The sequence below is a fragment of the Ambystoma mexicanum genome, chromosome 3q (genome assembly GCF_040938575.1).
Source record: "Ambystoma mexicanum isolate Mex_15411 chromosome 3q, UKY_AmexF1_1, whole genome shotgun sequence".
Classification (NCBI taxonomy): domain Eukaryota; kingdom Metazoa; phylum Chordata; class Amphibia; order Caudata; family Ambystomatidae; genus Ambystoma; species Ambystoma mexicanum.
This window is the reverse complement of record NC_090926.1, coordinates 775323574-775343425: the sequence shown is the minus strand read 5'-3', so window position 1 is coordinate 775343425 and position 19852 is coordinate 775323574. Positions and strand designations below refer to the sequence as shown.

The window sequence follows — 19852 nt, the reverse complement described above, 5'->3', positions numbered from 1 at the left end:
AAGGGGACAGTGAAGAAGGTGCGATGCGCTTCTTGACGGAGTTCAGCAGGGGAATTTCCCAACTTGCAGATAGTTTTTTGTAACAAAGTGGAAGTCTGGGACACCAAGGTAAGTTTATGGTGCTTTATTGTCCTGGTCCTGTACTCCATCAGTCAAACACGGGGATGGTAGGGGACACAGAAGACAGCTTCACAAGGGAAACACCAGGCTCACCCCCACACCCATCTTCTCAGCTTTCTCTCTCACCAATGGTCCCCAGTAGAACCTCCAACACCAACATTCCAGCACTCATGACATCACACACAGCTGCTCTCTGGCTACACACAGCTGCTCTCTAAGCCAGATTACAACATTTTTCCTTTAGGATGTCTGCCACAAAGTCAGCATCTTGTACAGCCTCCCGAGTGGCAATCTGGCAATGTTCTGATAGCCCTGTTCAGGATTGCATTAAATGCCATTTGATCATCAATGGGTGACGCTAGTCTTGCTAGAGGCGAAAAGGGGGGGGGAGGGGGGGAATCCAGACAAAGGGCGTCTGGGTCAGGTGTTGGGGTGGGTGAAAGCCAAGGCGTTTCACCTGCAGGCTGATCTTGGCCCCAATCTGGACATGGATCAGGTGAATCCTGCCCAAAATTATTGTCTTGATCCTAAGGATCCTCATAGACCTCTTCAGGTTCTGAGTATTCAAAAACCTCTTCCTGTGGAGACTGGCTGGTGAGTTTTTGTACCTTTGGAAAACTAGGGCAGGAATCCTCCCTAGGTCTCTTAGGGTTAAAATATTTTTCAGAGAAGTCTACAAACTTGGACAGCTTGTCCATACAGATTTCAAACCTTACTCTGGTCGACAAAAATGAACTAGAGGGCTCAGAAGGAGGGAAAGGCTCTGCATCATCAAAACCTCTGAAGTGGACGTGCTTTTAGACGGCGCGTCAGCGCTCTTGTGTTTTATTAGCAGAGACGCCCTTATTTGTTGAATGCCCGTACGCATGCCGAGACGACATATGCCGGCTGTCTGTTGCTTCCTCAAAGTATCCGTCGAGGGAGCACGTAGGGTTGTGCGTTTATCCTTCTGTGGTGAAGGTGTGCCCCTGTTGCCGTGATGTAGTCTCCGCATAGCAGTAGTGGCAGCCTGCCTGATGGGGTCAGGGACAGGCAACTGGGAACCGGACGGTACCGCAGGTAGGTCTATGGCCTCCACATCCGAGCCATGGCTGCTTGAATCCTCGTCACTCGAGGCGCCTGCGCTGATGGGGGCACCACCCCCAGCCTTCTGCATGGCGTAGGCCGCCCACCGGTTTGTCCGCCAATCTTTAAGTGTCTTCGGACGAAAAAGTTGGCAGGACTTGCAAGATCGCTCGTCATGATCATGAGGCAGACACTCGTTACACTTTCGGTGAGTGTCCTTCCACGGATACAGGACGGACAGTACTAGTCCTCTCCATAGTAGAGGTAAAGGGTGGCAGCCAGAAAAGGCAAAGTGGAGGAAAAGGAAATGCATTCTTAAAGAATCAAACCCCGGGCCCCACCCTCCATACTGTATAGGACTGGCCGGAGGGCCAAGGCCATGTGGTCGACAGCACTGACCAAAGCACCAGTCGCCGAAAGTCAGAGGTCTCTGGCATAGGGGTCCACAGTAGTAGTCGAAGGTGGTCACTGGTCGTGGGACAAAGGAGTCATACGTTCTGCAATATAGCTCTTACGAGCTCTGCATATAGCAATCTGAGGGACCTCAACGCGTGAGGGATTTTGGGTACACTACATCACGGTAGGGATAGTGTTACAAACATGCCCATAGTGACGTCCCCCTTTCGATCCTCGAAAGAAAGATGTAATACCCTGCTATTACCACTAGATGTCGGCCTATATGCACAGCATGTAATTCTAAGCAGATTAACAAGCATGAGAAATGTTATTACAAACCACACCCCACACATGATTGGTTAAAACCTATACAAAGAAATCCCATCTTCCGCCAATTCCCCAATTGTCACTGGCAGCCGTAAACTACCATCTTCAGCTCATGCGTAAAAAAAAGTAGGATTCGACCGCAGTAGGTCACGACCTCATACAGTTATACATTCACATACAAAACTATTTATTACAAGTCCCAGCTGGTCTGCGACCTAATCCTAAATTTAATTTGCACATTGTTTGCACAGATACTTTAAAACGACATGAGTGCAATTCACAGTTGTGTATGTTCAGCATTTCTTGGCCTGGGGAGCCAAAAAGCAGCTACGGGTGGCTGTAAGCTACCCAGGCTCTTCTAGGCTACATACATGCAGAAGCTAAACCACTCCCAGCTCCTCTTGATTTCGAACCCTGATGTAGATTTGTAATTCCCTATGAATTTACATCAGTGTGCATGCATGTTTCATAATTCATGTTTTCTTCACAGTGGGTTCTCTATGACCAGTCCCTTCCATGCATGCGCTTAATGAAATTCCTTGTTACCCAGCTTCTAGGCACTTCATAGCACACCATAGCTGTATCGGGTTTATATTTCATTTGAAGATTTGGACATCTATTTTGCTGCGCATGCGTAAATCTAAAACATGTGCCCGTAGCAGTGAGTAGACACCGCTCTGGCCCTGGCAAGGACCTCCCTGCAGCAGCTCGCACCCACCAAACTCCAAGGCTGCAAAAGCCAGGCCTTCAGGTTCAGAGATCCTGCGTCGTGATGGAGGATTGCGCCTCCTTTTCTGGCGAGCAGATCCACGACCACCTTCAGCTTGACTGGAGGTGATGTAGATAGACTGAGACGGTCCGGGTACAAAATCTCGACCATGCCGGGGCGACGAGGAACATCCTGCATCAGCACCATTTGAGGTGGCAAGAGCGCAGCTCCCTGCTGAGGGAGTCTGCGATTGGGTTCTTGACTCTCGCCAGGTGAAAGGGAAAGAGAAAAACCTCCCCTACGCAACGGCCCAGTACCAGTCCTGCGCCTCTCTGGAAAGCCCGGGGGGGGGGGGAATCTGCTTCCTGATGTAGACCATAGTGGTGGTATTGTCCATGAAGACCCTTACCACCTTAGCACCTTACCCTTGAGGGACGGAAGGAACTTTAGGGCCCAGAACACTGCTTGCAGTTCCAGGACATTGATGTGGAGATCCCTCTCCTCCAGACTCCACAGGCCTCTGGTCTGGCGACATCTATTGTGGACTCCCCAGCCCTCCAGGGAAGCGTCTGTGGTGACTCTCTTGGTACAGGGGACTCTAGAAATGTGTGCCCCCGGCGATGTTGGAATGCACGCCCCACCACCTTTCACTCAATGGAACTCATCGAGCACAATCCTGTCTGCCAAGATTCCGGATACCTGGACCCAGCGAACGTCCAGGAACTCCTGAAGGGGGAGCATCTGGAACATGCAGAGCCTGATCAGGTATATACACACGATGACATCATGCCGAGCAAAGACTTGATGGTCCCTACCATGGCGATCTTCAGTGCCAATAGCCGTTGCACCTTGCCCATGGCCGCTATTCTTTCTTTTGAGGGGGTCGCCAGGCAGAAGACCGTGTAGAGCCTGGACCCCAGGAACAGCGCGTTCTGCGATTGAATCAAGCAGGACTTTGGATAGTTCAACAAGAACCCCAGATCCATCAGCAGCTGGACAGTCCTGTCCATCTGTTTGACAGCGACCTCCCTTGACTTGGCCCAGATGAGCCAGTCGTCAAGGTACGGGTGCACGTGCATCCCTTGCCACCACTGGTGCTAGGCACTTCATAAACAACCTGGGCACCGACTTCAGTCCGAAGGGGAGGGCCTTCAACTGGTAGTGCTTTCCCTGTACGACAAAGCGCAGGAACATTACAATGCTTCTCGTGAATGGGGACGTGGAAGTAAGCGTACTCTAGATCCAGCGACGTTAGGAAGTCCCCTTCCTCCAGTTGGCCGAGCATGGGACCATCCTGAATTTCGCAGACTTCAGGAACTTGCTTAGATGCCGCAGGTCGAGAATGGGCCTCCAGCACACAGTCTTTCTTACCAAAAAATATCTGGAGTAAACTTCAGAGCCCGGAGTCGTTTTGGTACCAGCATTATTGCCCCTTTTCATAGCATGGCCAGTACTTCCTGCAGGAGCTGAGGGATGTGCAGCTCCTGCCGGGCCACCAGTGGTATCAGCGGACACTTCTGCTGGAACGAGTGTGTTCGTGGGCGAGAGCATCCAGCACCCATCATCGGTGGATATCTTTTCCGCCAACCGGCCTCCCACCTGGGTGCATGTCTGGGGGCCCGACATCCTGGCACTTAAAATCCCGCTTCGGGGCCTGCATGCCTCCTTGGGATTGACGACGGCTGCCACCTCCGAAAGCCTTGGCACGACCCCTGTACGCCTCCTGGGTCATGAATGGGAGTGTTGGTGATACAAAGATTATCCCCCGCTGAATCCCTTCGATTATCTCCCAGATTTTCCTCCCGAGGTAAGAAAGGAAAGGCGATGTTGCTGCAGAGTGCCGAGGGCACGGACCGTCTCTCGGTCTTGATGATCTGCAAAGATTAGTCGACAACCTTCCCAAAGAGATTGACGAACAGCATGTGCAGGACTCTCGTCTGAACTTCCTGCCGAAAGTTGATGGCCGTCAACCAGCCACGACGAGCGGTAGACACCTCTCCCCATCAGTCAGAACACTGTCCGCAATGTCGAGGGCAGCGGTGATGGCATGGTCTGATGCCTCAGCCTCCTGGAGGATCTCCAGCGCCTCAATCCGCTTGTCAGAGATAAATTCCAACAGTGGGGCCATCTTATACCACAGTTCCCCGTCGTATCTGGCCAGCATCACAAGAGCATGTGCGCCTTGACCGTCATTGCCACGCATAGATCACCTTCCTCCCCAGGGCATCCAACTTCTACTTTCTGGGCGAACTGAGGCTGAAGACTATGGATTTGAAAACTTCTTCCTTGCAGCCGCCAAGACCATAGAGTCTTGAGAGGGCCGCAGGCATCAGGCTGCAGACTCCGGCAAGCAGTGTTTCTTTTCCAGCCGGTCTCTTTTCGCCGGGGCGGTGGCGGGATTGATCAGCGCCAGGGTCCTCATCCCAAACGTCATCCAGGAGAGGCACTGCCAGAATGGTCTTCCTCTTTGCCCCTCTGTGCTGGTAAAGGAAACCTTCCTTCGAGCATCAGCCAGGATTTCTGGTACCACCGGGGCCGGCAGTGCTGTCGGCATCCTCCTCTGGATCTCCAACACCAGTGTGTGGAGTGGTGATAGGATGTCCAGCGACACGTCTCTGGGAGGCGGAGAGGGGAGTAGGCTTGCTGGGCCCAGCACTTACTTAGTCGTTGTCCCCCTCGACGATTTCCACGGTCGTTCCCCACGACCACCAGGATTGTGTGAACAGACACCATGTCCTCTTCGTCCAAAGGAGAAATATCCATGCCCTGGAGCACGTTAGAGGCCTCCACTGCATCCCCCTTTTTTGCGTCCTGAGGGGTCAGGCCAGGCTCAGGGCTGGCATCCTTTTCTCTAGTGTTTTCTCCACCGGCTTGGCCGAAGTCTCCCACCTTGTAGGTAGGGCAACACTGGGCATCGCAGGGGCCCCTGGACTGGGTTAGCCCCTTTAGTCTTAGACAGGGTGGCCGCCACCAGCTCGATTGTCAAGAACAACTTCTCCTGGACTATCTGGGACTTCAGGGGTAAGTCGGACACCTTACCCTGCGCCTTAGTCTTCTCCGGCTTCTCCCGCAGTTTACCAGAGATGATAGACTTTCTTCAAGGAGGAGCTGGAGCGACAGATACAGACAGTGACGATGAGCGTGCCCTGCTCGTCACAGGACCCGCTTGCACGGAGACCCCGACGGAAAGTGGCTTGCAGCGTTTGGCCTTGTTTTGTGCTCCCACGGATGGAGCGCCCTCAAAGGACTTAGAAGCCTGCTCCTCGGACCAGCCAGTGCTGGGTGAGGCATGCCCCTACTAGCCACATGGGGGTAGAGGCCTCGACGTTGAGCCTCACCGCCAATCTACTGTGCCGATCCTTGACGGTGCGTTTGGTGAATCTCAGACAAATTTTACAATCCATGTGATCCGGATGGAGACAGTCACTGGGAGTGTTTCTCCTCCACAAACAGATTCCTCAATCCGCAGTTGGAGCAGAGCTTGAAGAGAACCTACGTTCTCCACCGACATGGTCCGGTATGCGGTGTAGGCCCCATGGCCTTCTGGAATCCTTGATGATCGACGATTCTTGCCCTTGAGGAGCGATGAGACAGCGACAAACAGATCCCAGCTTGCCGGTCAAAGAACTAACTAGCAAGCACAGAGGCTCTATTTGACAAAAATAGGAACTTAACGAAAAAGAATGAAAACGTAGAAAGGCTCACAGAGCAAAACATGAGGACTCCCAACACTTGAACGTGCGGTAAAAATCTGAAGATGGCTGCCAGAGGAGAGGCTTGGGGAGCGGGCAGTTAATGGCTGGGGTCAGTATGACCCAGTGCCCAGGGATTGGTTTATAGGGGAAAGACAGTTTGTAATTGAAGCTGTTGATTTTACAGAGGATTCCGGGCCTGACGACAGGGAATATTCATGACTATGTGAATCCATGCCAGACCCCATGCTGGAGAAATGACACGTTAGTCAAACGAACAGTACAATCGGGATTTCTGCACCTTTGAGTGGATGAGTGTTGAATTCTTCAACTCCGACAGGCTCTATAGGGTGAGAGCAGAGACTAGGTCGCAAGACTCGTAACCAACATAGCCTGCACAAGCTGCCACTCCTTGCCTCTGCCAGGTTTTCCCAAGGCACTGGTGCTGGGATGCACTATTGGTCAGAGGGCTTAATGCAGCTTTTATGTGGTGGGATATAGGTAATAGTTTACCCCACAGCCTTGCCACAACGTGCCTCACCGCTGTAGGGCAGCCAACCTGCAGGGTACAGACTACTTGCCGCATAGCTGCTCAGTGTGATGAGCCTTGCTTGGGTTAGTGCGCCTCCTGTGACCCCACCACTTGCTCTAAAAGTACCTACCACCTGGCCCCCAGTTCCAAAACTGCCTTGTGAGGGCAGGCAAAGCAACCCCAAATGCTGTTCTGCTGAGCCGCTCAAATTCGCACTAGAGGAAAGGCCCTAGCATTTTGTAGCTAAGCCGCACTGCGAGGTACTCCGGATTCAGTACACGATACGCAGCTGCCTCAGACAGCCTCCAAAAGTGCGATTTGCGAAAGTCAGGCCTCATTGGATTCCCTAGGATGTCTTTTCAGAAATTCATGGGGTTCCCCCCCCCCATTTTCCTTGGTCGCTGCAACACCCCAATCTCAAGTCTGTGGGTTGTTCAGATGGCCAAATCCAGTACTTCCCAGGGTGTTTGATGTACCAGTGGGTTAGCCTTTTCCCTTTGCGCCCAGGTCAATACACACACGTGAAGTACTGTTTTTGTCGGGACACCTGTGGTAACGTGGGAAGGTCAGATGTGTGTTTTCTCTTAGTTTTGATAAAGTTTGCATACATTTCCTACTCCACTTTGCTACACAACCCTGTCATTTCCCAAATGTGACCTACATTTAGTTGCTGCTTTAGGCACAGTATGCTATGCAAGTCACCTATCCTTCAAAAGGTATACCTGTGCTCTTCCTAAACATGTATGCTTGCCATTCTTCACTGCATTCGTTTTCCTTATTTTCAAAATGCAAAATATGGCTGTTTAGGCCATCAGTGCTTACAGGGAAGAAACAAAGAGAAAAGAAAAAAAAAATACAAACAGGATTCTTTGCACCTCATTTTATGGGCATTTTCTGAAAAGACACAACATTTAGTCACTGGTATTTTCTGACACCCCCTTACAGCAAACTAGGAATCCTTGGTGGCATTATGGTCGCCTACATGCAGGAAGAATAGGGTGCAAATTTGGCTGGGATATCACTAACAGAAAAGTTACAAGGGATTGAATGCAGACATACCGAAATGTCCAAGAAAGGGCTCAGCACTGGGAGGGGAAAAGCCTCAACAGTTAAGGGGTTAAGCCCAAGTTATAAGAGAACCACCTAACCAAGAATCAGCCATTACCTCAAGCTTTGTGCAATGAAGACGTAGGAAAGGGGAATTACACCATCAGGCGACCCCTCAATTTAGAAAGCGGGGTGAAATAAAGAAAAATAGGGTTAAGGAATACTGAAAGAAAGATATTCATACGGTGATGTCTGTTTTTTGAACAACCTTAATTTTCTGGTCGGCTCTTTTTCCTGCCAAAGAATAGGGATTTATTTTTAAATATCCAAGTGAAGTCAGCAGTTCTCTATATATGAAAACCTCATTAGATTAGTAAGTGGGCTATAAATCTGGCTTTGCTTTCTGCTGGAAATGATAATTACTCAAAACACAAAAGCAACCATAAAGTTACTTTGGAAGTGTGGTTTCTTGGAATATCTAGTTACATGCAATATTACCTTTTTTCAAAAGTAATTACCCAACAGACATCCTATTTGAATCACAGGAATAGATGTTATTTCACTGCATTATTTTTATTTGTTGAAAAATGAGCCTGTAAAATTATTTTATTTTTAGGCACAATGGCTTGGCATTGCTGGGTAACTTTTGGAAACCATGCAGCTGTTCTTTATGGTGTTTTGCCGAGAACAAATGATGATTATTGCTTCATCTCTCAGCACTTTTGCCATTGTTTCAAGTTCGGAACTAGTTCAGTATTCTTAAGCAGGACTAAATTAATTGAAAAAGAAAAAAAAAAATAATCGGTACCTGATGAACAAAAATGGTAATTGGGACAAGGCCAGTGGTCTGGCCTTGTCAAAGTAAAAAAAATAAAAGCATTTACAGAAAGTTGGTCGAAAGGAGAGTGCTCCAGAGACCTAAAGTGGGCAATGCCAGAAGGAACAAGTTACTTACCTGTAACTGTTGTCCTCCAGCATGTGGCTGGCATGGATTCACATGCTCATGAATATTCCCCGTCAGGCTGGGAATCCTCGGTAAAGAAAAAAATCAGTATCAGTTTAGTTTCTGATCCGTCTTTCTTAGTAGTAACCAATCACTGATCTCTGGGTCATACTGCCCCCAGACAATGACTACCCTCTGCCTAAGCCCCTCCTCTGGATCCATCCTCAAATTTGGTAGCACATAAAGTGGCAGTATGACCAAGTACAGAGCCGCAGAGGGGAAGGAAGGAGGGTTCGCATGTGAATCCATGCCAGACCCATGCTGGAGAACAGCAGTTACAGGTAAGTAACTTGTTCCTTCTCCAGCATGGGGTCTGGCATGGATTCACATGCTCATGAATATAAGAATACATGTGGTGGCAAAGGCGCAACATTAAGCATTACATAAACTCAACATTAAGCAACTCTTATCTCCTCACCACGCCCACCTTCAGGCGAACAGGTTGTGCTGCATTGCTTGGCCGACCCTGGACTCCTCCCTGGAATCCCAGTCGACGCAGAAGAATCTCGTAAAGGTGTGCATCGACCTCCACGTAGCAGCCCTGCAGATGTCCAGCAGGGGCACACCAGACAAGAACGCTGTGGTAGCAGCGATCGCGCTGGTTGAATGGGCTCTCGGAGGCCGGGCAACGGTCGGTTTGCCAACCGGTGACAGTGCATGATGCAGCCGGAGAGCCATCGGGAAATGGAAGCCTTCGAGAGGGCCTTCCCTTGGTTCAAATGTCCAAAGTTCACAAACAGCTGTGACGTCTTCCGAAAACACTGTGTGGTCCACATATAACTTCAGCGCTCTAGCTACATCCAGCGAGTGCAAAGTCCTCTCGGCCAGCGACGAAGGTGACGGGAAGAAAACTGGTAACACCAAGGGCTCATTGAGATGGAAGCCCGACGGCACCTTGGGCATAAAGGAGGGGTGCGTCGGCAGCACCACCCTGGAGTCGTGAAAAGTCAAGTATGGAGGCTTGCAGGATAGGGCCTGGATCTCTCCCACTTGCCGTGCAGAGGCGATGGCCACAAGAAACGCCGTTTTCCACGACAGGAACTTCAACGGTGCCAAATGCATGGGCTTGACTGGCGCCCCCATAAGCCTCGTCAGCACCACGTTGAGCTCCCACGCCGGGGTTGGGGCCCTCACCGGCAGGAACGATCGGAACAGTCCCTTCATAAATTCCTTCACCAGGCGATGAGACCACAAGGATGACCGTCCCGTGGTTCTGGTGCAGTGGGAGATCGCCGCCAGATGCATCTTGATGGAAGCATGACCTAGTCCAGCTTTGGCCAGCAACAGTAAATACGGCAGCACCTGAGGGGCCGTAATCCGTAGAGGGTTAATCTTCTGTGCACGGCACCAGACAGAAAACCTCTTCCACTTGTGTCCATAGCACTTGAGAGTTGAGGACACCCTGGCCTTTGCAAGAACCTCTCTGCAGTCGGCAGGGATATCGAACCTTCTCAACTCTAGTGCTGCAGGAGCCAGGCCTGCAAGTTCAACGACTCCGGGTCGTGATGAAGGATGGCGCCTTCTTCTCTGGAGAGAAGATCTGCGTCCGTCGACAGCTGGACTGGTGGGGAGGCTGACAAGTCCAGAAGGTCCGGGAACCAGATCTGCCTCGGCCATGCCGGTGCAACGAGGATCATCCTGCACCAGGACCTCTTGAGCTGGTTGACGAGTCGCAGTAGCAAAGGCAACGGAGGAAATGCATACAGGAACAGGCTGTCCCAGGGGAACGAGAACGCATCGCCCTTGCTCCTCGGCTGGGGAAACCTGTTGGAGAACCTCTGGCATTTGGAGTTCGTCGCCGTCGCAAACCGGTCAATCTGGGGTTTGCCCCATCGCTGGAAGAGTCGATCCACTTGATCCTGACGCAGTTCCCACTCGTGACACGAGCACAGCTCTCTGCTGAGCGAGTCGGCGATGGTGTTCCTTATTCCTGCCAGATGAAAGGGTATCAGGAACATCCCCCTGGGCAACGGCCCAATGCCACAGATCGTGGGCTTCCTTGGATAGGGCCAGGAATTTGGTTCCGGATGTAGAACATCGTGGTGGTGTTGTTGTCGGTGAAGATCCTCACCACCTTGCCCTTGAGGGACGGGAGAAAAGACCTGAGGGCCCAGAACACTGCCCACAGCTCCAGAATGTTGATGTGGAGACGCTTCTCCACCGGGAGCCAAAAGGCCTCTCGCGTGCAGATCTCCGGTGTGAGCTCCCCACCCCTCCAGGGAGGCGTCCGTCGTCACCGTCATCTGGTGAGCCGGGGTCTGGAAGTCTGTGCGCTCCGCTAGGGCTAGGTGCGCACGGGTGACCCACCAGCGGATCGCTTGGCTGAAAGTCTCGGCGAGAGGGATCCTGTCTTCGAAGTTGCCCGTCGATTGCATCCAACGGGCGTTGAAGAACTCCTGTAAAGGGCGCATTCGATGCCTGCAAAGGCGCACCAGGTATATGCACGATGACATCATCCCGAGAAGGGACTTTATGGACCTCACCCCGGCCACGTCTGTGGCCCGCAGACGCTGCACCTTGCCCAGGATGGCCTTTGTCCTCTCCTCCGACGGCGAGGCCAATCGTTTTACTGTATCGAGCTTGGCTCCCAGAAACAGTGCGACCTGCGACGGGACCAGGTGGGATTTGGGGAAGTTGATGGAGAATGCCAGGTCCGTGAGCAGCTGGACGGTCTTCGCTGTGTGTTCGACGGCGAGCTCCCTGGTCCTTGCTCAGATGAGCCAGTCGTCCAGGTAGGGGTAGACGTGGATCCCCTGCAGGCGCAGCCGCGCCACCACTGGTGCTAGGCACTTGGTGAATACCCTGGGTGCTGACTTCAATCCGAACGGGAGGGCCTTGAACTGGTAATGCCGTCCTTGGACCACAAACCTGAGGAACTTTCGGTGACCCCTTAGAATGGGGATGTGGAAGTACGCATCCTTCAAATCCAACGACTATAGGAAGTCGCCTTCCTCCAGCTGTCCCAGCACGTGCTGGAGGGTGACCATCCGGACCTTTTGCGCCTTGATGTACTTGTTTAGTCGATGCAGGTCCAGGATGGGGCGCCATCCTCCAGTCTTCTTTCTGACGAGGAAGTATCTCGAGCATACTCCGGAGCCCCGGAGCCTCTTTGGGACGAGCTCGATAGCACCTTTCTTGAGCATCGCCCTTACCTCAAGCAGCAGTTGAGGGATGTGGTTTTCCTTCCTGGCCACGGGAGTAATGCGGGGACACTACAGGAAATTGAGCGTGTGTCCCTGGGCCAGGGCATCCAGCACCCAACGGTCGGTGGAGATGGACTCCCACACGCTGACGAACTTTGTCAGCCAGCCTCCCACCGGGGTGCTTCGGTGGGGACCCGACGCAACAGCCGGTTCAGTCTTGCTTGGAGGCCACCTTGCCGCCTTGGCCTCCCTGGCGACAATCGGCGAGATCCACCGGACTTGCTTCGTCCCCTGTAGGTTTCTTGCGACGAGGAGCGGGCCGCCTGGCGGTATGTCGAGGAGCCGCCGCCAAATCCTTTGGAGGCACCTTAATTGCCTCCGGAGGTCCGAAAGGGCGGGCGTCATTGCTGCAGAACTCCCAAGGCCCAAGCCGTCTCCGTGTCGGTCTTGATGGCCTGGAGTGACTCGTCCACAGTCTTCCCAATCAGATTGTTCCCGTCGAAGGGCATGTCCAAAACCTTAGTTTGCACATCCTGGCGGAAATCCGTTGCTTTGAGCCATCATCGCCGTCTGAGGCAAGTGCTGTTGCCCAACTGGCGGAAACCGGTGTCGGCAATATCCGTGGCCACCGTTATGGCGTGTTCCGACGCCACCTCACCTTCCTGTAAGATCGCTATGGCCTCTGCCCTTTTGTTTTCCGGTAGGAAGTCCAACAGGGGGGCGATCTTGTACCACAAATCCCTGTCGTAGCGGGCCACAACCGCTAGGGCGTTGGCTGCCTTGATCATCGTCGCCGCCGACGAGATGACTCGTCGTCCCATGGCATCCAGTTTCTTTCCCTCGCCGTCCGGCGGGGAAGACTAAGTTGAAGCCGATGCCCCCCACCCCCTGCTTTCTTCTTGGCAGCCGCCGAGACGACCGAGTCCGGGGTCAGTTGTGCCCTAAGGCACAGGGGGGCGGAGTCGGGGACCGGTACTTCTTGTACTGGTCCCTCTTGGCAGGCGTCGTGGACGGGTTCTTCAGAAGGGCGAGCCCCTCGTCCCAGAGGTCATCCAGCAGAGGCACCGCAAGGACGATCTTCCTCTTGGCCTCACACCGTTGGTAGAGGAAGCCTTCCTTCTTCTGCTCTTCGGGGCAGAGCTGGAAAAGCTCGGATGCCCTGGCAATCATGGCATGGAGGGAGCCAAGCTCGTCAGGCGGGTAGAGGCCCAAGGAGGTGGTGAACTCCTCCTCCTCCTCCGTTCCCATGTCGTCCCCAGGGACGGGAGACGGGGACAAAGGGTGAGAGGGCCGTGAGGGCTGAAACGGAGGGGGTGGATGAACTCTCCTTTTGTTCGGACGGCTCTGGGTCGTCCGTCATGGGCAGAGGTAATCTCATCCTCATCTCCGTGCATAAGGATTGGATTGCCATCAAAATGGCCACCGAGTTGTCCTGTGGCTCGGGTTGCAACGGGCACAATGGTTGCTCCACTGTAACCTCGTCGGCGCCACCGTCGTTTTCGTCGTTTTCCTCGTCGGGATCCCTCCTGTGGGACCGGGCCTCCTCAACTTTCTTGCCGAGGCCCTCCAAGACTTCAACCAGCGCCTCCTCAGAGGCCGTGGCCGAGTCCGAGTCCGTAATGGCCACCAGCCCCCCCCCCCTTTTTCCACGGGGGGTCTTCTCAATGGGCTGGAAAGAAGATTCCCTCCGCAGGGGCAGGGAAACTCTGGGCCCTGAGGTCGCCTCCACTGGGGTAGCCTCCACAGGCTGTACCAGTGCCGCAGCGACTTCCTCGATAGAGGCCTTAGCCGGGTGAATCAAGGCCTTCACCACCTTGTGCATGCTCGCGGCCTTCATTTTGGGGGTAGGGTCACCACCACGCTCCCCTCGGCTGGTTCCTTCGAGATCGACCGGGGCCTCTCCAGAAGCTTTGCCGGGTTCTCAGACTTCCTCTTCCCCAAGCCAGAGCGTTGGCTCATGGTTGATGGCGCCGGTGAGGATGCACCCTGCCTGGCAGCCGAGGAGCCCGACCGTTCGGCAGACTTGCGGTGCTTTGCCGTCTGTTGGGCCCCCGAAACCAGGGCGCCCTCACAGGACTTAGAAGACCGCTCGGACCTCTTCTCACCTGACGGGGTCTTGCCTTCCAGCCAGTTGGTGAGACGGAGACGACGATCCTTCATAGTCCGTTCCGACATGTTCATGCAAAACGCACAGTCCTTCTCCACGTGCGTTTTGTCTTCGTGAAGGCAGCAGAGGCATCTCGAATGCTCGTCCTCGAACACATTCTGTAGCTGGCATCCAGGGCAAATCCTGAACAGCTTGGATCCGGGTGCCGAGCTTCCTTTCTCCTGGGCCATGGCCACGAAGTAGGACTCAGAAACTTCTGGAATCCTCCAAGAAGTAACCCGACGAAAACTTCGCCCTTGAGGGGCATAGGAAAATCCGAAACGGGTCCCCGTTGATCGGATGAAGAAACGGTGGAGCTTGAGGCTCGATTTAACCGAAAAATTAGAAATCTCCTTGCAATTAAAGCGCGAAAACGCAGTAAAAGCTCGAGAGCTATAGCACAAGGACTCCCAACACTTGAACTTGTGGTAAAAATCTGAGGATGGCTGCCAGGGGAGGGGCTTAAGGAGAGGGTAGTCATTGGCTGGGGGCAGTATGACCCAGAGATCAGCGATTGGTTACTACTAAGAAAAAAAGGTCAGAAACAAAACTGATACTGATTTTTTCTTTACCGAGGATTCCCAGCCTGACGACAGGGAATATTCATGAGCATGTGAATCCATGCCAGACCCCATGCTGGAGAAAAGAGGGGCCACGATCCAACCCCTTTCCCTTGTGCCTACATGTTTCACAGCGAGACATCTCAATGATGGCTTGACAAAATGCCCACCAGTGTTTTCTTTCCTTTGCAGAAATGGAAAAGAATGTGAAGAGGAATCTCAAACACCAAGATCAGCTGCCTACCAGACGTGACAGGACCGCTAGGTCCACCGCTAGGGCATGAGCACAGCAGACTTCACGCTGAGCTGCCCAACAAGAAGAGCAGCCACCCTACACAGCATTCATGGAAATAGTGAAGCCGCCCAAAAGCATTAAAAGCATTGGCGGACTACCGCATATACAAGCTAACAAGCTAGCTCCCCCCGCCACTCCGCCACCGAGGAATGTTGGGAAAGACGTGGGCTACCATGGGAGATCTTGCCTGGGGGGGGGGGGGGCGCAGGGGGCGGCCAGACACACAAGCTTGAACGTTGTCCCAGGCCACCATTACCTTTGTCTGTGAAGTGTGGTAGCGTGTGGAGTTATTTATTGGAGAAAAGTGAACTACTGACTTAGTGAGGGCCAGGGTACTGCAGTGCGAGTGTGTAGTAGAGAGAGAGTCCAAATAAAATGACCTATACTAAAATAAAAATAACCTTGCCCTTCTTCTCAATTGACAAATGTGTAAAGGGGAGATCAAAAGGAAAAATAGCGTCTTGAAAGAAATGTCAGAATGGCTTTGGTAACAACTCCATTCTCCACGTTCAGAAGAACAGGGCGTCAGGAGATTCTTAAAAGGATAGGAGGCTGGCACAGTACCATCAGTCTAGCACGCTTGTTTACTGGGACAATTCAACAGTTCAAGCGTGGGCTTCAAGCTTTTGACAGTTCTGAAAGGTTGCCCATACTTAAAGCAGTACCCCTTAAATATGGGTACCCCTAATCATGCTCCCACAAGATTAAAGTTCATCCCTCTAGGGAATTAAGGCCAAGAGTCTGGTCTTGCAAGGATAACAATTTAATCTGTACAAAAATGCAGATTGGGGCGGGGGGGGGCAAAGGACTCTGCGCCCTCCCCCTCGACCAGCATTCTGTCCTCATTCCGTGGCCAGCTCCTCCAGACTGGTGCCAAGCAGGCGCCTTATATACTGTGACTTGGTCACTGGATACTGGCATAGCTCATCCAAAACTGTCCTTCCTCCTTACAAGGGATTCTGCAGTCTTCATTCTTGCATGGCCGGGTTTCCATTTAGGACAAAACTACTTAGCATACCGGTGCCTAGGCAAGAATACATTGTAGCTCCTGTTTATCTTCATTTGTTATGTTATAAACATTTATAGATGAACACACCTTCCCGCCATACTCTCCACACAATATACGTATATTTTATCTGGTCCAATAATTCTGCTTGAAACCTTATTTTCCCATACTGTTACATTGTGTACATGAGCCCCAGCCTGCACGGGTGTTTTGATGGACAGAAAACAGCTGCTGAGTTACCTTGTGCTCTCTGCCAGCCTTAGCGAACACTACAGCAGTGCCTGTAGTCCATTTTAAACACAGGCTGCATTTCTTTTGGCACAGAGGATTCTGCTCTTTACTATGCTCTGAGAAAACTAAATACAATGTAACATTTACAAATTCATTCAACTAATAGTTACTTGCAACTTATATTTAAATACTCGCTGTTTTCATTTAGTGCCTGTCCACGCATGGGTGTGATTATTTTTGCATGCAAAAAGCTCTCTGTGCTATAGTGCTTAGAGAAGTCTTGCCCAATTGTAAAGCTCTTGAGTGGGTGCAGGAAGGCGCTAGCTCCTCCCCAACAGTTCCATAAGTTCAGGCTTGGTCCGCCTTGCCATAAATGCACAGTTGAAATCTTGACTTACTTTACCACAATTCAACAAATGCTTCCCTCCACCAGGCTCGAACCTGTCTTTCCCCTATGTGAGGTTCCATTCTCCACGTTTTGTTTCATCCAACTTTTAACTGTCGAAGACTTTCGAAACTGCAAGGATTTTACTATACCTCTGCATGACCACTTCGACCTCTTTAACCAATTTGACAACCTTAATCAACTCACAACACCAATGCTTCTTGGTACTTGCAGTTTCTTACGATTATCCTTCCTTTACTTTGCCGTCTTGGCGTCTTTAAAAGTCCACATCTTTGCTTTTTACTATCAACTTTAATTCGGGATTGTAGTGACTCTCTGGACCTCGTTTTATCACAACTTCAAACATTTCACAGACTTTAGAATGTGTGATTCCGCCTCACAGGACCACTCTGTTACTTTGTATACTTTCATTACACTTCAGCAATTGTCTTTTCCATTACGCATTTTAATTGGCACACGTGCAACCTTTAACTCTTGTTACAGTTACTTTTGCTTTTAACACAAACCGGGCCTTTGTTGCATTTGATAACTCACTGGTTGTGTTAATTGGATTTCTTTCTTCAACGCCTTTCATGTAGCAGTAAAGGCTGTTACCAATACCTCCCGTGCTCCTCCCAAACTCTTGCTCACCCGGAAGAGTAGCAGGCCGCCTTGAAGTACTTTAAAGGAATAGTCTTCCTCTTCACTCAGTTTCTTACAGCTTCCCGAAAGTACGGAATTCTCATATGGCTCGCTCTCGTTTTCCACAACTGCAAATCAGCCCCTTGGCCATCCAAATTCGGTAGCCTGGTTTGCATCAGCCCCCGGAAGAGCTGCTCTTTCACGTACCCAGCCACGCTCTGTATGCCTGTGTGTGCCACCTTTTATCCTGACAGGGAGTATTAACAAGTGGGAGGTGTGTGTAGTTAAGATTACGTGCCATACTTTTCCTGGTCTCGTTAAAGGGACAGAGCCATTGCAAGTCAGTAAAGGTAATCTTCCTGGCCTCATTCCTCATCTTCCTCGGCTCAGTAGTGTTGTCAGTGTGAAGGGGGGAGGAATTATGGGAGCTGTAGTCTCCCAGAAAATAGGTCGGGATAGGGGTTAGATGTTGTAGAAAAAGGGGGATACCATGGCTCACCATCAGGTGCTTCTACCCCACTCCCAGAGGACCCCCTACTAAGGTGATCCTCCCTCGCTTGTCCACCCCCAGGGTCTGGATCCAAAAAACGATGACCTTTCCCTGGCCACCTAAGCACAGGATCCGCAGGGACTAGGTTGTGAAACACCCTCTGGTTTTCCACATGTTGCTCACTTTATGCCTGGGGTGCATATACCTTCTGGCGACATTAAAAATATTGGTATAAAATGGATCAATAACATTTTAATAAGCAACCTCTGCTAATCAATTTCTCAAAATGTATGCCTCAAGTCATAACATTTACTTTATTAATTCTGCCCACTGCATTCTCTTGCCTTTCTTTTCTTACCAAAATACAGTCACATCACATCCCATCTTGAGTAGGCACATTCAGAGTTGATTTGGCATCCCCAGAAATATTTGGGAATTTACCTGCAGTACCATAAATGGACATGGTATGGATTATAAGTGTGCATATCTACTAGGATTGCCCAAGTACACCCTTTAGCCCCTCGTGCATCCAACACTACTACATCTTGGAAAGCTCAAAAGCTGCCTTGGAATCGCAGTCAATCGATTAGTTCAACACATACTGAGTCGCCTCTACTCCACAGATAATTGACAAACTTACATGCATGCATGCCAATACAAGCATTTCCCTCCCTCTTACTTCACCCTTGCTCATGCTATTTTTCCCAGCATCCTAAGGCCAGGATATCCCAAGCAGGGGCACAATATACCTCCTACAAGGATGCAGCACTTTGAAACTGCTATGGTGGTGATTAATTCAATACAGTAAAAAAAAAAAGCAGAGCAACATAATGCTAGCCTCTGGACTTTACCATAGAAGGAGGATATTGGAAAGTAGACTATAGGTACATGACACGAAGGTAAGCATTATCCCACCAAAATGATCTAAATACTGTACTGACCCACAAGCATTTGCAGCAATGTGCATTTTCAGAGACAGAAAACAGTTGGGAGGAAAGGTAGGAGAAGTGTCTGAGTTCTACCTGGAGAGAAGAAGATTCTCTAGAGTTCATTTATGAGACTGTTTGGTTAATCAATTGATAAGAAATAAAAGTCCTTTTGCATTAGACCACAGGCTAAACAAAAAAATGTAAAGGGGTCTGATGGCAGGAGAAAAGCGATTGGACTGATCGATTGTTGAAGGCTGTCAGGTAGAGCCTTCTGTAGAGGGCCTGGCAAGTGTCCTAGTCATCTAGCTTCCTGAACCCCACCTGCAATTAGACTATAGACATTATCTTTGGATAGCTCCTCCGTTAGGATTGCTTCTGTGTTTCCCTATCCCTTGGTTTGCAATTTTAAATTGTTTCAAGGCGGTTGGCTTTCACCCGAGGCCTTAGTAGCCTGCCCAGCCAGCATGATTCTTGCGAGAGGTTGCAGGGTCTGTCCTTTTTTCAGGATTCGGCGTCTGTGTGCTGGAGAGGTGTGAAGGGGTCACCATGTAGTACCTAGAGCGTGAATAGGAGAGGGATTAGTGGAGGCAGAATGGGCTCGCTCAACCTGTGGACCAGGAATGCTACCTAGGAGGTGAGGTGGAGTATGCAGGCCGTCAGAAAGCAGAGTGGCAATTATTAGGGAGAATGCAGTAATGGGGGTTGGATCTTTCCTTACTTTCACTCTGGGGGGCTGTACCATCTGTTCCGAGCTGTGTGACTTGTCAGAAGGACGCAGACTTGGAGGACATTTTTAGGTAAGGTTTATTAAATAAAAGTCAGCTACCCCTATGGCCATGGGTTGTTCCCTACCTAAAGAATAACCGAGGTGCTCATCAGTTGTCTCTCAATTTCCAAAAAGAATCTGTCTACCGTCTAAAACTATTACTAGCTGACCAATCACTTAAAGTAACACAAAAGTCTGGAGAATCGCTTCTCCAGACTCCATGCTTCCAGCACTTATTTTCTTAGTAAATGTTCTCTTCTTCAGCAACTCACCTCAGATAGTTCCTGGCTCATGCTAGACAATTTGCATTCCATTTTAGGAAAGTGTGCGTTTTGTTCAACTGGTTTGGAAATATAGGCTACGTCAGC

At 50.9% G+C, this 19852-nt stretch overlaps 1 protein-coding gene across 2 annotated transcripts in view; it reads right to left on the bottom strand.

Annotated features, from left to right (window-relative positions):
* GRB2 (growth factor receptor bound protein 2) overlaps window positions 1-19852 on the bottom strand; it is a 281266-nt gene that overhangs the window by 172206 nt on the left and 89208 nt on the right. The window lies entirely within an intron of this gene.